The sequence below is a fragment of the Notolabrus celidotus genome, chromosome 2, assembly GCF_009762535.1.
Source record: "Notolabrus celidotus isolate fNotCel1 chromosome 2, fNotCel1.pri, whole genome shotgun sequence".
Classification (NCBI taxonomy): Eukaryota; Metazoa; Chordata; class Actinopteri; order Labriformes; family Labridae; genus Notolabrus; species Notolabrus celidotus.
Window position 1 is genome coordinate 20,624,782 of NC_048273.1, and position 18,919 is coordinate 20,643,700.

The following is an 18,919-nucleotide window of genomic DNA, read 5'->3' on the forward strand; positions in this document are numbered from 1 at the left end:
ATCGTAGGAAGAGGAGGATTTTAAGATTTTAAGTGAATGTAACCCTCCAAAAATAAATGTACATTTACCAAGAGGGAAGGGGTCATTTCGGGTGTTTACATAGTGTAAGTCTGTTTTGCAATAATTGGATTATTTAAAACATTTTTTTTTGCATATTTATACGTCGTTAGCCCAAGGTAAAATCGCGAGTTTTTGTGTAGGATTGGAACCAAAAAACACCACCAATGTGGCCGTTAATTACGTTAACTCATGTATCTAAATGGTAAAAAAATGCTCAACTTGATGAGCTGGCTGCCAAAAATATACAAACTCACTGAAAATCTGTCAAACGTCTTTGAACTTTTGGGAAACTCATCCTGTTCCTTTCCACTGTCAGGAAATGTCATTTTTTAATAATAGCCTGGATCGGCTAATATTTTGTATTGTAATCACAAACAGGACATAACAATTAGTTACATCTTTAATTTCTAAACATATCCTGTCACAAGGCTAATGCATTTGAAGAGTTGTGCAGTCATGGACGATGTCTGTGTTTTCTAATGGTTTTTGCTTGTAAGGGTAAACCTACGCACATAGTAAAAAGAAACCAGCGCTGCTTAAATTGAACAACTTCAGTCTGTGCTGCTATATGCACATTTACTGTATGTGCTAACACACTGACAACTTTATCAGTGTAAAAGATTTATATATGAGCTGATAATGACAGGGCTGTCAAAACAGCTTCATAAATTAGTAGTGACATCAAAAGAAAGGTGCAAGGTAATTGGAGAGTCTGACATTGTCAAACACCTGACACCTTCACTGTTTTCACTGTCTACAAGATAGATAGATAGGTAGATAGGTAGAAAGGTTGGTAGGTTGGTAGGTAGGTAGGTAGGTAGGTAGGTAGATAGATAGATAGATAGATAGATAGATAGATAGATAGATAGATAGATAGATAGATAGATAGATAGATAGATAGATAGATATCTACGTAGTATTGGCCATTATCAGCACATAAATGCTAAACCTTCATTTTACCATTAACACACACACACACACACACACACACACACACACACACACACACACACACACACACACACACACACACACACACACACACACACACACACACACACACACACACATATGCACAAATATGAGAAATTGTAGGGCTCTGTAAATAAAGTGAACAGTAAGCATCAAAAAATGTCCTCCATTTTTCTTTTGGGAGTTAGTTTTTATTTTGTATCCCCAAAGTGTAAAACGAACATCACTCCTTAAATATGTTTTGTTGATTTTCAATGAATCAACCATCTGTGCCTTTGCTGTAAACTCTCCCTGATGCCAGGAACTGTAACAAGGTGGGCAATAATTCAGTGTTCTGTGATTACCTCATACATCAAAGTTTATTACTCAACACAGAACTTGTAGTTACTGGCCAAATTTGAGCTCTGTAAACCAGTCTCCAAAATATCCAGCTTTGTTAAGGTGAAATCTGCAAAAACACTTTGGGAAAGGTCTGTGGGAGTAGGTGGTTTTGGTTGATTCAGTAATAGACTTCATCTGATATAAGCCAGTGTCAATTTTTGTCAGTAATTCAATCATTCAAACAAAACACTGCAAAGTTGTCAAATAACACTTTTTATGCACATGCCCAGAACAAAATCTGTAATATTAGTCAAACTCATGGTTCTCTGCTTACCTAAATCTAAAGAGTGGAGTTTTAATTGTTTATGAAACACCTAACTGTATTCCTCAAGCCTCTGTATGACCTATAGAAACAATACCATCTACAAGGGAGATTTACCTTTTTCCCCCCATGTTGTCATTCTTTGTGCCAGGGACCAGGTTTGACTCCCCAATTAAAATCAAGCAGGAGGATATTTTCCATTTAGAAAATACTATACTAATACTACAATGCTGAAACGGACCATAATGAAACAATTGCAACAACACCTGAACCTTCACCAGTTGTTCTAAAAAGAGAAGTGTAGATTCTAATAAGAAATCAAATATATATACATTCATTCCAACAAATGGCTGTGAACAGCCCACAAAGGCTCATGGAAGACACTTCCTTTAACTGGCTCTTTTTTATTTTTTATTTTATTTTATTTTAGCCACATGTGTACAAAAAAACAAAACAAACATATACACATACATACATACATACATACATACATACATACATACATACATACATACATACATACATACATACATACATACACATATGTACACATACATGCATATACAATATAATAACAGAAAGAACATAAGTACATTAAAAATACTACTACTACTACTCCTACTACTACTACTACTACTACTACTACTCCTACTACTACTACTACTACTACTACTACTACTACTACTACTACTACTAATAATAATAATAATAATAATAATAATAATACGTAAGTGTCAAGTGTCCAATATGTTGAATGATGTTGACATACATTTAACGTTTTATAGTACAGTGAGGGAGTGTGAGTGCGGTTAGGGGACATAAAGGGAGAGGGGTGTGTGGCTCTTAATAGAACATTCAAGTTGGCCTTCATATGAGTTGCTGCGTTTTTGTTTTTGGAAGAAATAACATTACAAAAAGATGCTAACTTTAGCTTTCTCAAGGAATAAGTGCCTTTACAAGCAACGGTATCTGCATTATCAAAACAGTTTAATTTAAAAAGCAACCAGGCAGTCAGTATAATAGATGTCAAGACAATGACTATATGACTGTTACTAAGTGCTGTTACTATTATTCAAACCTACAAGTTTGGGGTTTTTAATCAGGGAAGGAAAGTGAGTGTAATCAATCTATAATATAGCTGTAATATCCTTGTGTTGCTGCAAACTCTGTCACTGAAACACAAACGCCGACTTAACAAGTCTTAATGTGCCACTCTGATGCCTCCCAACTTTGAGTTTATGTGAGGTGATGCCACACAGAAACTGAGAGATCAGCCCTCGGCTGTCAACTCTTTCTCTTCAGTTCTCTCCCCATAGTGAACAAAATGTTGGACTCGGACACCTGGGACCCGGGATCACAACTTGGCTCCTGTTTTTGGTGAGATTTCAGAACAAAGGGCGATGGAAAAGGTTAGAGGAGATTGTGGTTGGTTGAAGCTAACGAAACAAGTGCGTCGTCACCGTGATTGGTGGTTTCTATTATCAGGTTTGGAGTTGCAGTATTATGTAACTTAGCTGAAAACAAATCAGATATTGTTGAAAATTTGTGAACAGATTAAGGTAATTTACAAACATTTTACCTGCAAATGTGTTAGGCCAGCATTACGTTCCTCCTCAGGACAAATGTGCTGTTTTAAATTACTCACAGACTCTACATCTGAAAACATACCATAATTACATTGTGAGTTTCCCCAATTTACATACAGTAATTAACCACTTGATCAAAGTATCAGCACTTCTTTCCACTTCATTATCTACAACTTCACACCACAGGCATTTCGGAGACCCTAACACCAACTGTCACGCTTTTTTTTTAGCACTCTCAAAACCGATATATCAACAATAATCTCCACACTGTAACCTTCTCCTGTCATTGGCCCACACTGAAATTGTGTTTAGACCACATTAAATATGTTGCTCTTGCAATGGCTGGTTCTTTTAAAACCTTGCATGCAAGGCAAAATGTTTAAGACGTGTCAGCCTGCCATGTGTGAAAACCATTGCTGCTTCATGGGCTGCTTTTGATTTTGATGAATGCACCATGGTGTGAAACCAATTACTTCCAACACAATCTGTTTCTGAAAGACTTTACTGGCACCGCTAACTTGTGCTACCTTACAATTGGCAGACTATCCAAACACAGTTAGTGTCATACAGATAAGTTTATGTGAACAATTTTACATTTTAAGGACGCATGCTTTGATACATCTCCTCACGAGGCCCTGGTTTAAGTGGCTGCTGATAACTACTAAGTGCAGAGTTTTAACTGGTTCCAACAAAAGGTGCTGGAGAAATTTCATTTCAAATCCAAATATCATACAGTCCCTGTGATAGATTTAAACAACATTATGTGAAGTAGTCCATAACATCAGCAGGTAATAGACTATAGTGACAGCAGACCTCGCACCAAACCGTTTTCAATTAACTCCACCTTTTTAGTCCATTAGCGCCAGCTGTTCCAATGTGTTCAACTTATAAAGCAACCCATTCATATGACCGTCCTTAAACTAAGGGCCATTATAGTTTCTGCTTTTTCCAATTGAGGCATATTAAGGCTTCTATCTCTTTTCATGGCACACTGGATGAGTTGCCAGTTCTTAGAGAGACTAATAGAGACACACTTATGGGTAATTTACAGCCTCCACTTCACCCGACTCTTTATAATATGGAAGGAAACAGTTCTCCCACGCAACATTCAAAGGGAGAACATATTCACAGAGGACAGCGATTTGACCATGAATCAAACTCGGCGAGGTCTCGCTGTGAGGCAACTCGTGCCAACCCCGAGCATTCAGACCGAGAGCAACCCTGGGTTTAAACTTTGAAAGAGAGAGGGCATGTAGCTTCAGGTACCAGAGAGGCATGAAACACAGGCCAGGAAGCCCAGTTTGAATGACAGGTACTTGAATTGGATAGTTTCTCGAATGCCAAAATGCTGCACAGCAGTTTATAACACCATGGGAGAGGATGTTACAACACAAACATAATACATCTGCAATTATTTTAGGCTTGGTTGCAACTATTGCCAGGGATACCATAGAAATAACACTTTTACACTACAAAAGAATCCACAAGGAACATGTGTGTGCATATATTTGAGTGGCCATTACAATGTCTTGTTTTATTAGGGTTAATTTTACAGGATAGCCTTGCAATGTTACAGTGTTGGTACCCTTGCCGCTAATTTAGACCTGCCACATTCAAATGACTATGATTTGGTGGCCTGCACTTAAATGTAGCATAAGATCAGAACATTTTAATATTAAGATGAAACATTTTTTAACCAGTGAATCACAGTTGCATGACAATTTTTAGGTTTGTCTATATTTGAACATTGAATAAACTGAGAAATCAACACTGATAAGGTCCAGTTTTTCCCTCAAATTGTATACCCAATCAGACACCTTCTATAGTAATAAATAGGTATGTTAAATTGACTAATTTCATAGTCGTTTCAATTGAAATTCCTACTAACAGACTAGTAAAAAAAGGTAAGAAAACAGGAAGAAAAACTCAAATTGATCACAATGTATTTAGAGTCTGCAGGTAAACAATGTCAAACTGGTTTCCCAAGTGACTAAAGTTAGCAGAGCTAACACTACCAGCCTTCGTTCCTCCTTGCAAGTTTATGTCCACATGCCTGCACTGATCACACATTGCTCCTTTCAGGTGGTTGTATACTAGTTCACATACAACATTTTACATACAACTTCATCTCCAGCTTCTAGGTCAAACTTCTGCCAAACACCACACTAAGAGGCGCCATCTGTCACGTGTGCTTGTTTGCTGCATGGGGTAGTAAAGCATTATGGCGTAATGGCAGTAAGCATTAACTAGAGCTACAGCCATGGCAAGTGGGCTACAGTTCATAAACAATATACGACCAACATTTTGTGCCTAAAATATAAGATATAGATATTAATAATTATTTTAACAGACTGGTAATTTTGGTGCCAATTAGCAAGGGTGACAAGGTTTAGTTGTTTCAGTGACTAAACAAGCACGCCTCTAGTAATGACTCCTGTTCACAGGGGCCCCAATAAGGACTTTGGATCTTATCATTTCACTACCACAAATGCCCCAAAATTTTTTAGGTCCCCTGTCAGTCATGGGTCCATAGAATCATCCCAACCTCCCCCACTTACACTTCCCCTGAGCTGCTAACATTCATTGACAAAGATTGCATTTGTGTGCTGTAAATTTCTTTAAAAAAAACAAGTGTTGTTTTGCTCAAGAATCCCCCCAGGAAACGGCTTGTCATCAACCTGAGTTTGTGAAAAAGTGACAAAATAAAAGTGTTTCAACAGCGACGGCAGTAGGACATAGGCAGACAGCAGGTCCCTGTCATTGTAAGGAAGCTGACAGAGAGGTCTCTGAGGTTTTTAAAGGTAATAAAGGGAAGGATCTTCAAAAGGCCAGAAAAGAAAGTTTCTGAGACACTTGCCTTCTTTTTTCTTACACTTTCCGCTCCATATTGTTTACTCCGGATGTAAATTATTTACCTTCTGTGGCAATTTGAAGGTAAGCAGCTTAGTTCTTACATTTTAGGTGCAACCCGTAGTTCTTCTTTAGAAACCCCGCTCCAGGGAGATGTTATTTTACTATTGACCTCTCATGAATATGAAAAATATTTTCTGCATACAAGCCTTATTATGAAAACACTGAATCTGTATTTCATAAGGGAGATAACGTGAACTTGCATAATTTCCTGAATGTGTATTTTTTTAGTTTGGATAATGAATAGGGATAGATGTTGTTGCTCATACCTGCCTAACTGTAGCTCATCCTTCTTCCTGTTACTGTGGGCCTAATTTAATAACCTAAACCACACTCAGCCAACTGCGATCCTACTGTGCACCCTGATGGCAGAAGTATGTGTAAACACCTGCACTAATTACCTTCTCAGGCAGATTATTTATGAAATGCATTAAAGCATGTGTAAAACGATTCATTGGTCAGAATTCGGGGCAATTTTTCACTCGACGGTCTGAACGTCAAGCACCAAGGGAGGCTGAGCACGTTCCTGATGAAACTCAACAACATTATCTCTCCATGACTGTTTATTTTTAAGGTCTGTTTGTTGAAAGGCGACTAAACAAGATAATCAAACAGGGAAAGATGAGCATGGTGGTGTCCTCTAATTCACACGGCATTGATTGTTGATATTTGATGTAATCTGCTTAATGTGTTTGTAGTCCTGCAGAGGTTCCAAGAATTTCTCAATAAAAATAAAACGACTACTCCTAAAAAAAAACCCTCATGTGAATAACTAATACCAAAATATGCCTCATAAATATTTCCTTATCACAAAGCTTGTGCATGTGAGAGCGCATTGACTGCACTGCAGGTGCTGAGTGGAGGATAAAATTAGCATGGCACTCAGCCTTGAGTGTTCAGGAGGACTAATTGAGCCAAAACTTCTCTGAGATAGACATCTCTGATTACATTACATCACCAAAATATTCTCATCTCACAAGGTCAAAGATACTAAAACGACAATGAACAAGACCAACTTCTACCATGATTAACAGTGGCTAATGATTTCTCATATCTGCTAATTATCCATGTTTGGTTATCTTGTACCAGGAGTTACTGAGAGGGAGCCAAATTGATCAGGAAAATTTTGTATTCATTTTCAGCCACAATGATGTATGAATCTAATTTGAAGAGTCAAGTCAAATCCATTATCTCATCTGGGTAAAGTGACAATAGATAATAGATTTAGAAGACCTCTCGTTTCAATTGGTGGATCTTTTAATAAAGTTGATACACCGGATAATGAATTTCATTGATAGCCTTTTATAGACACGAGAACAGCACCGAACTCTTGCATCACACCCAATAAAATATTCAAGAGCTTACTCAAGTGTTTCACTTTAGTTACTGCGGGCTTTACACTGCTGCAATGTACAATGGAGATCACAGAATAGGGCTAATCACACGTGAATTTCGAAAAGGGATTTTTTTTTTTCAACAAACCAAGCTCAATAAATCTGCTAAATCAGCACAGACTTTAGATGTTGAGAACATGCTTTGTATGCAAAGACACATATATATTACATGTCTTACTTTCTTTCTTCCTGAAGTTATTGTAGTTTTCCCATTGAAAGGATGATAACGGAAATAGAAGCAGGTGGTGGTTTGACAGTAAACCAGCACAGGGTAACGATTGGAAAGAAGGTGAAGATGTGCAAAGAAAGAAAACAGTTCAACCATGAACAGACCTCAACTCGACCAACTTTCAGCTACTTGACCCAAACCCATTAACATTCTGCAAGTACTTTGCTGCTGCAGACACATTTCTGTTTAATTTCTGGTTTGTTTTTTTGGGGGATTCTTTTAGCCATTTATAAAATATACAGTTATTACAAGTAAACAAGACACATTTAGTTTGTATGCAAAATTGGGTCCAAGCTGTTATCAAATCAATCAAATTGTCATTTTTTAATTCAGCAGTTGCACTAAAAAAGAAACAGAGTCAATCTCTGATCACTACTCACAGTGTGCAACAATAGGCTACGTAGCAGTTTAAAACACATTATAAAATATTATGTAAAGAAACGTATAAAACACAATGCATTCCCTGAGTCCAATAGCTTGTTTAAGAATAGTGAAAGGTGCAAACAGAGAAGACTTAGTTTGATGTCCGTTGCAGTCCCAAGAGAGGATGTCCAGTTTAAGTGTGCCGTACAGTGTTGGAGTGAAGCACACACTTTAAGGCATTCAAAATACTTTGCATGCATGCATGCTCGGGGCAGGTACAGTACTCGTTCTACTTTATGGTGCACCTTGCGAACACTGAAATCACAAAGGGCTGCAGAGTGTAAAATGCAGAGAGCATGGAACAAATATGCAGCATACAGCAGATTCAGTTAATTCTATGACAGCATGTGTTATCAAACTATAAGTGCTGAGGAACACAGGAGTTGAAGAACATTTATTGCATTGGTGCTAGAGTTTTCGTTAACGCTGGGGTTGATAAAGGTTTATCCAAAACCTGATCTATTTGCTCTACATATTGGCTTACTGCATTCATGTTGGTCCACTTTTAGCATAAGGTTGCTAAAAGTGAAGAAAAATGGAAAACTGTTTTTAAAACATGGAATTGTACTCTTTTTTTTGGCCAAAAACAAATATTTATTTTCACTCGAACCCAGTCAAACAATCTTTCAGCCTCCTGCTATGTGCTCACTGTAAGATCCGAGAGTCACATTTCCTGTAAAGGGCAGCCTGAACTGTTCTGCAAATCATGAAAACGTGCCCTCCTTGACTCTGCATTTATTAGCTGGGTGTAGCCATGCTCGAGCAGGTGACAGCTAGTCAGATGTGACAGAGTGCAATATTATCCCTCAGACATAGCCTCCCCAATTTCAGACAGTCACATCATGAGAGGATGATGTGTTTGAATTATTGATACATTCTCAAGGTTGAGTGCATCACGCTTTTTTTTAAGGGGCCTCTAAATGCCACGAAAAGGGTTTTAAAGAAACGGCATGCATTCACGTCTGAAATCCCTCGATTAGAGAGCAATAAGAACACTGGAGCCATAAAGTGCTAACCCTATCCAAGCATACGAAGACGTGGAGATGCAGCCCTCGATGACCACATAGGGCTTATGGTTTTTGAAGGAGGCAACTTGTGACAGATGCTTCTATCTTTCCGTTGCAGTTGGAGCATTTGATCCGTGCACGCTGCGGATCATGGAGAGGGAATTTGTTATAATTAACTATGAGGAGTGAATGCATCCTGCAGAGCTTATACTAATTATGTGAGCTATCTTGGAGGTTCACTATAGGATCAGAGCTCTCTTTGTGCGTTTCTGTGTCATATGGGTGTCTTTAAGAGGCAAACATACACCCTTGTTTGTGAACTGAGAGAGAGAAATGGCCAGCCTTCAACACAGACTGCCTTTCATTCTAATAAAGGACCTACTTTTGTGGGCATGAGTTCATTATTCAGCTATCCAAAGCTTCACTAACAGAGTCTCAGGGTAGCCACCATTAAAAAACATCACTTCTACTCTTTTAAATCATTTTTCATCATTTGCTGGATATTTAAATCTTCTAAAAATCTATGTGATGGCTCCCGGCTATTTGCCCTGTATGTTTAGCACTTTTAACCCGCTCATCAGTCCCCGTTCAGCCGCCCTGTAGACTCGCCTCCAGGCAGGAAGCCATTTGAAAAATGATTTATTAAAAAATTTGTGAACTTATCCCTGAAAGTGACTCTTCATACTGAACTCCCAACAACTCAAAGTTGCGAGCATAATGTGTCTGTGTTGTCAGCCATATTAACAAAGTGAACACACCATTAAACAATGTCATTAACCACCGACTCATGCTAATGTCTTCCTTTAACTATCAATGACGCTTAGCTTACTGGTCTGAAAGGGAAATCTGTTTTCTGGATTATTAGTCCAAAATAGAAAGTCGCTGAGCACTTCCAATGTTGTGGTGTGTGCCGTAGAGGGGAGGGACACTGCAGTTAAATTGAATTGAAATAATTCAAATGGCAAGGATGGGCAGTGCAGGACAACTCATGATTGTTTTTATTGATGTATTTGTGAGTGGTTAGCACACAGTCAATGAATTGGGTGTTTGCTTTTTTCATTGTGTCCTGTGCAATATCCCATTTAGCATGCCCATCTAAATGCTAATAAGATTAAAGCAGGTTTAAAACTGCTCACTATAACTGGAGTAGTAATTCACTGATTGCTAACTAACTGTAACTTTGTGGCAACTTAAATTTAACACGACACCTTAAATTCTCCCTATGGCACTTTGTTTATGTTGAGCTGCTTAATTACTCTAAGAAAATGTATAAGAAAACACTTTGGCATCTCAGCCTGAAGGGTTTTTACTCTCCTTTTTCTCATCAAACCAGCCGAGTCTGACCGAAACTTTTGCCTGTTTCCAGATCCACTCACAGCTTTCTTGCCAGGATACCCACATTTCTTAAATACTATCCCACTGAGGCTACAAATGTGACCCTGAAAGCATGCAAAACAGGCTTTCATCACATTTTTGCTCTCTTGTGTTAAAACAATACTGACACAGTATGTCTGTATGGCCTGGAGTTATGCCTTTCTTGATGCTACCTTGCTGAAAGATTGAAATCACAATGTTTGGAGTGAGGCCTTAAATCCTTCAATTAGCTGAAGAAATATTGTAGTCTGAGTCTGTGACTTTAGCTCCTCTGTGACATTCTCAATCCTTGGCGATATTAATCAGCTTCGGCCCCTGGGCCCTAACAGATGGCTTTGATAACTTGCTTAAAGCAGTCCAAAACTCCACAGATAGTGCTACAGTAAACTAGACATCCATCTTTGGCACTATGCGTTCCACTGCAAACAGAGTCATTATGCACTTGGCTTGAGGGAGAGATTCCCTGTCACAGAGCCTAACCCTCTCCTCTCGAGGATTTTGGATCTTTGTCATTGGTTCTTCTTAAACCAGACAACTGATACTAATATTAAGTGAGCGTAACTGGATCCAGCCACCTTGAACAATCTGACATTTCAACACACTTTCTTTTTTCTCAAAGTGACATCAAATAAGTCAACTTTTAACAAGTAGGCTCCCTGGACTCTGACACTGTGTCACTTTGCATAACACAGTAATCTAATAGTACACCCCCCTTTGCCCTTCAAACACTTTTCAAACTAATTCATAGAGAGTAATACATTTTAAACTTTTAAACTGCTAAAACGTGATCCTTAAAATCAAGCGTAGCAAAGCATCTGTGTGTGCAGCACATCTGCAAAAGAAAACTAGTTCTTCTTACAGTATTTCTCAATTGCTAAAACACTAAACCCTATTGTCTGAACCAAATTCCTTAGCGGCCTGAACCCATGTATTGAATCAGTCACTCTTTCGGCAAAACCATAAGCACTTTTCACCTGTTAGACACAACTTGCAAAAGCATTCTCACTCACTAAAACATATGTTTCACTGTGATGCACTTGTGTTGCATAATGGTAAGCATAGGTAGCAAAAGTTAAACACATTTGAAGCACAGGTGTCACAGCTTAAACCCAACCACTCAAAACTGATCACACTTGTGTCTAATGATGTAAGGAAACCAATATAAGCCTGGATCAGGCGCACCAGGGGTTTTTCCCCCGTTGCCTGGCCAGGGAGAATGTGGCCTGTGATGTGGATGAGGTCCTGTGACCTGTCCCAGCATGTAGACCTGATGCTGTGACTGAATGATTGTAGATACTGTTAGCACTTCAGTTTGGTTTTATGGATTACACTGTAATGTTCTTCTCATTTATATTTGTTTTAACTTTATTTTTACTGTATACAGGGGCTAAATTCAAAGAGGATTTTATTATTTTTTGCAAAATTAATTTAGCCTACTGTGAACAATAAACATTATTTCAACAGCTTCACATCCTGAGCATTGTGTTTTCAGTTTTTTTATGTAGTGTGTAATGACTGCTTAGTATTGGTTTTAATTTCAATGGACTTGGGGTACGATCTGACAACATTTGTTTTGCAGGAAGAGTCAGAGGTTTGGTGAATGTAGTTTGAAAATTGGGTTTTGTGCTTATAGTGTTGAGAAAAGTGTGATGGATGCCAAGAAATGTGTTTTACCAATTGAGAAATACTGTAATATTAACACTAACCCAATAAGGCTTAAAAGTCAGATAAAGTAGATTACTCGGTTCTTTAAAACAGCAGTCTGCCCAAGATAAGCTATTAAAGATGAAATACTGTCAATGCATTGCCACACAAATTAAAATATTTTTTAAATCACAGCCAGTTTAATCCCAAAACAGTTATTTGGCATACAGTAGAATAATTTTCCTCCACTTAAAAAAAAAGGCAAACAGTGAGCTCCAAATTAATTTAGAAAGTGACTTTTTGGCAGTATGCTCATTTTTTCTTTGGATTTCTGACAGTCTGACTTTAGAGAACAGACTGTCAGCTTAATTTAAAATCATGTTAATCCATTTCATAAGAACAATTACAGTACTTGTGATAGTTATATCATTTCAAGCAGACTCGAGTTTTTGAATTGTAATAGAGTAGTAATATAGCCTCAAAAAGGACACTTCCAAATCACTACAATTCATGAAGACAGTCTGCAACCCTCAGCCACCATCAAGTACAGTTCAGGTGGCTCTATAATCAAGAATAGAGCCTCTTTGCATGTTGATGAGCACTAAGCTGTACTCTGTGTAAAGATCAATTTATTCCAGTGTTCAAAAAAGTAAAACATCCAGCTTGAACCACAAAAAAAGCACGTTCTGAGACACAAATCACTTCGACGGTGGTTCTCGTGCAGTTAGCAGACATTAAACCGGCAAGACATGTGTCAGCCTGCAGGCTCCCATATGTTTTCAACACAGTTAGCTTTATCTGTCATGTTGCATCTTCACATTCTTATAAAGCTGATAATCAGACTGAAATGTCATTTCATCCAGACAGGACGATTGGGCAGTGAGTCAGCAATCAAAAGATGAGCTACAGCCACTTCAGCTTGATGCTATCAGGAGTGGATGCATGTCAAACCGAGCACTGCAGATACACTTGTAAATATACATTTCCTGTAATTCAAGTCCAGACTCAGGCTATATGATATCAACCTGAGCTATATGACACTCAGTGTTTAAATTCACTGTAATAATTTGCAGTCTTTTACTGTAATATACATTTACTGCATACATAGTTGACCTAGGGATACTATCTTCAATGGACATTTAAAAATCTATGAATATATAGCTCATTCCTCATCTGCTTGGGATATTTTTTATTATTTATTTACTTATTTTTTTCCACGATTGCTTGACTCTTATTTAATAAATATTTTTTCCCACCTCTCTGAATAGAATTCTCTTGATGTTTGATAGTTTTAACTGGATACTAATGATACTAATTTCCAGATAAATAACAAAAACTATTAATCTTAAGAGTAAACAAGTTCTGGGAAGTAAGGCCGTACAATAAATTGCATTTTTCAAGATCCTAACAACATTAGCATTCGCAATAAATAAGGCATAAACCTGAATTTACTGCAATAAATAAGAAATATTTTGCGTCAACAAGGTATACTCTTTCTCAGCTTGCGTACATTTACCAATTGGATGGAGGCCTTGGTGAAACATTAATGCTTGCACACAGTTTTAATGAAGTCAGGGGAAGCTCAAGCTAGCTATCAGCTACCCGCATATTAATTGGTGCCAGTTTAGTGGTGAAAATCATGCTTTTTGGATTCAGGAAGGACACGCTGCAACTACAGGTATTGTTTAAAACATAAAGAAGAGCAGATAGACAAGGAAACTGATAGCTCTAGCTAAAATGCTATTTATTTTTCTTGTTAATTATAGCATCTCATAGTGTAATCGCACAATGCACATATCTCTAATCTTGCACGTCTACTAAAAACAGATAAAGATAGAGAACCAGGATTGCACCAATATACCCTGGCTGAGTCTAAAACCAATAAGCTACCAAAACCACCACACAACTGTCTTCCATAGTTTTGGATACACTTGGAAAAATACATGACCAGATGTGACATTTATGATTTAGGAAACAGTACAAGTTGTTCTTAAAAAGGAGCAAACAATCGATTCAGAACATGTTAAAACCGATCTGACTACAGCTAGGATATTCTGATGTCCCTGTTTTTCAATATAACCTTCTCCACCATCAATATAAAACTGTGCTACAACAGCATAATCCCTAAAACAAACACTCTTACATTGTAATGATGCCAGTGGAATCACAGACAGGCTTTCTGGAGAGCCAAAAGCCACAAGAGTGACTTTCCAAAGATTTCCTTGGTTTTCCTCCCTTGATTACAAGTCAAACATTAAAGATCTGGCTCTGTTCCTCTATAAGCAAATCCCTTTTCTCTGTTCAGTGTTACAATCACGCCCAGATATGCACCCAGAGAGCACAACTGCAGCTACACCCATATACTAAAATACTTTTTATGGCTACAATTTATATTTCATGGCAAATGCTGTGGCTATTAGGCTTGTATTCAAATGAGGCATTTGGCAGAAAAATATATTTTTCTCCAAAGATGTTAGTTGTTTTTTTTAGCCCCAGCTATATACAACTATTACAAGCACAAATGGGACACAGCCTCATGGAATCCCTGAAAACTGGGCAGAGAGTAACGGGTGGGCAGATGGGCAGTGGATAAAGTCTTTTATTTTCTACCATTGAGCTGCTCCACACCTTGGATAATAGGAGCCAATTCAGTTCAGCCCATAAAGAGGTTTATCAGTTCCTGTCAGCATGCCCTGCAGGGGTGAGGCGACAAATAACAAGGTAGAGAAAAAGAAATGTGCAAGGAGTCCAGCTCTCCCTAACCTGTCCTGCTTCTTCTTTTTTTTTTGTTGCTTCCTTTCGACGCCAGTGGCATCTGCATTTTCAAAAAACACTCATTTCCGCTCATGACTCCAGATACGAGATTAAAGAGTTGAAAGTCTTGTTTGAGCAGCATTAGAAGGAGATACTGGAGTCACGTGATCCAGGGAAGCTGCACTCGGTGCGTCTCAGAAACGTCACAAAATGTCAAGCACTGCACAGACTGCAGAGGGAAACACTACCTTACACAGTGCTGTGTAGTCACATCTCACAGGGGTGCCTTTTCAATACTAAAAATATAGTCTGAATATGATAGATAAAAGCTCAGTTGTTGCATTATATTTAGCATTTTTCAAATTAAAATAGCTCAAACAACAAGTTTATGATACCTAATATATTCATTCCTGCAACAGGATTCGTAAACCTTAAGTATTTCTTGTGTAGTCGTTTTTAGGTCAGTGAGTTACGCAGAGCTCTCACTATTTCAGAATGTCTATTTCTGGGGAAAGACCTTTTTTAGTGCTAGAGGATGAACAAACCATGTCAAATTACAGCTTTCAGTCCAATTTGACAGGCTTGTCACATCCAAACTACATTTCTGTCTCCTACCTGGCGAGATTTAAAAACAGTGACGATACACCCTGAATGAAACCTCTGGAGTCGCTGTCAAAAATAAAAGCCATATTGTTGAAAATGTTGCAACTGTTCTGAACCTGCTGGTACAGATTCAAGGAATTACTGCATGCTGTTTTTTTCTTTCTTTTCTCAACTCTTAGTAAACTTTTATCTGAACTGGCTCCATGGATAAGGAGGAACAGAAGGAGGAGGAGGAGGAGGAGCAGGAGCAGGGAAATGGAAAGACAAAGCTCATGACAAGTTCTGCACAATGTTCACCTACGCTTCTAACCTGCTTCACAGTAGCTAATTTAATTTTCCATGCATGGAAAAAAAGAAATAAAATTTGGGAAGATGCCAGTTATAATAATCATAATGGGAGTGGATTTTTAGCAGTATGTCCAGAGCAATTATTTATGGCCTTTCTCTAAGCCTGCACCTCCACAGTAAATGACATTTTGAAATTAAAAATAACAGTAGACAGATAACAAGCAGCACTTAGCCGAACAATTTGAAAATATGGATGCAGCTAGGGCACTTTCTTTCTGCAAATGTAATAATGCCTATATTTTTTTATGTGTTCACCCATTCTATTTTTTATTTTTCTCTGTTTTGAGGGAGAGTTGGAGGCTCAGTCGTGAGAGCTCCTCTACTGAGTTTGCCTCATGCTTGCCGGAATAAATTGGTACCATATGGCGTGATGACAGGATCACTCAATCTTCTGTGTACCTGAACACCACATTAATCATTTTTTGGGGGATATTCTTCCCCTTTCATCACACAGGAATTTCCAAATAGCCCCTGCCTTTATTTCTCGCACACATGTAGTGAATTTACATACACAGGGGCGACACACTCTGCCCTTGTTAGGAGCCAGAGTGTTTGACCGCTTGGTTCAAGCTGGAGCAAAAACAAAATGTTGAGGTTAGGTGTCAGGTGAGACTTCCTTCCTGTTTGACATGTTGACATACTTTCATTTTAATGTGGTTAAGAACCAGGGGCATGTTTCAATTTTTTTTTTCTTTTTTTTTTTCAAACAAGCCATGATTTTTTTTTTTTAAGTAATGTAACTAACCAAAAAGTAGCTTTGGTTACTTTTAAGAGCATTTTTTGCTGAAGTGGTAAACAGATTTTAAAAAGTTTATATTTCAAACAGATAAAAAAATAAATAAAATAAAAAAGAACCCCAATTTAATGTAGCACAATTTAAAAAAAGGAAAATAAATGTGATTAGTATAATTGCACCTACCTTGATATTAAGTTTATGCTGCAGTTCCATAGGTATAGCTAAAGGCACAAAGTTCCTTCCACTTATTAAGCCTAAGAGTTTTAGACACAGAAAGGTGAACAGAGTTTTAAAAAAAAGGGGTGAAGTGGCCCAGAGGTGAGAGAGACCAGAGACCAGAGACCAGAGACAGAGAGAGAGAGAGAGAGAGAGAGAGAGAGAGAGAGAAATGGGACAAAGGAGAAAGAGTGGTCTTTATAGCACTGTCCGCTTGATGAATCAGACATGTCTTATTTGTTGGCTGCACTGCCAGGGAATTTGCATTGATTATTTTCCCCTCAACAGATACATTTAAATCAATGTGGCACAGCGCGGCCAGAAAAGTGTGAGAAAATGTGCGAGGCACACGGTGAAGCCCCGGAGCTGTAACCCTGGTCGGACAGGAGGAGCCACAGCTCCCCCTTCATGCCAAACAGATGAGATCAGGTCTAAAAAAGCAAAGCAGCGAGGACAGCAACATCTCTGATCTCGCTCTGAAAAAACAATCTCCTCTTTCTGTGCGCGTAATAACATTTCTATGGGCTAATATATCTTCATTACACTGCAATTTTTCATATGCAGATGTGCCAAGAAGTGTTTTCCCCCAGTTTTATAAGAGGCAGTATAATGCTTTAAGTTCTTCTGCTGAGTTTTTTTCCTTTTTTTCTCCTGAGTTCTTGGAGGTTTCTGTAAAAACTACTTTTTTTTGTTGTTTCAGAAGCTATGTAAGACTAATGGGTCATCTTTCAGAGGCATAAATAATAATCAACAGTTCGTTTTTCAGCTGTTTAAGTCTGGCAGTCTAGGTTGGTATTTTTTATTTTAAAGTAATTATAAGGCGTTTATACTTTCTAATGTAGTATATATTTTTTCCATTTTAAGTAACAATTGCAAAAAGAGTATGTATACATATAAAAAGTAAGTTGGCAGCCCTTTTTAAAAAAACTTCAAAGGTTCAAGAACGAACTTTAAATCTCAAGTAGTATAATATTGTATATACTCACACACATATATAAACATATAAATATATATAAATTTATATACACATATATAATATTGTACTGAGTATATATATATATATATATATATATATATATATATATATATATATATGTGTGTGTTACACAGTACATATGTGTAAATTCACATATATGTATATACTCTCAAGTAGTGTATTATATATATACTGTATATATAATATAAATATATATGTATATATAAGTATATACACACACCCATAGATACATATTATATGGTATATGTTCTAATAAGATAGCTTGCAATATGTGCCTACTGTTAACAAGAGAACCAAAGTGAACCAGTAGAATTCTAACTTGCTGACTTTGCTTGAACACAGTGTCAAAATATGCAAAAATATGTTAAAAGGACCTACTCAGAGATGGAGTTGTCTTTTTTCAAAAAAAATTAAAATAAACATGGATTGCATCAACAGTTTCCCTAAATACATGATGACAAATACTCCACAAATACACTGTTGTTCAGTAGAGAGAAAAAACACATTTGATCATCTGATATCTGCCAGTGGAAAAAGTAGGTTAGGTTATTTATTCTGTGACAGAATCCTCTGGCTTTAATGCAGAGCCAGTGTGGAGCTGGATCACTGCTAATGCTTCATCACAGGGTTTAGCTCGAATCAAGCTTTCATGGAAGTTGAGCAGTTTAGAGGGGTTTTTTTTGTCTCCTCTAATGAAGTCCTGCACTGCCCCCTTGCACACAATGAAAGAGGAATTTGTAGAGCACTGGATAGAACATTGTATTTTGTTCTTATGGTGAAACAAAAGCGACTTCTATTGTGTTTTTTATAATCTAAGGGCACTGAATAGTAAATACCAACTTTTTTTGGATACATTTGCAACATTTTTGCTTGTATTTTAACTCTGTCTGGGCTCATAATCAGTGTGTGCTTCATTATATTTGGCTTTCTAATTGTAAGGGCCACTCTTAACTCCCACAACACACACTTTGCACACCACACCTCCACACACCGCTTCCTACTTGTTCTTCAGTCTCTCTCTCT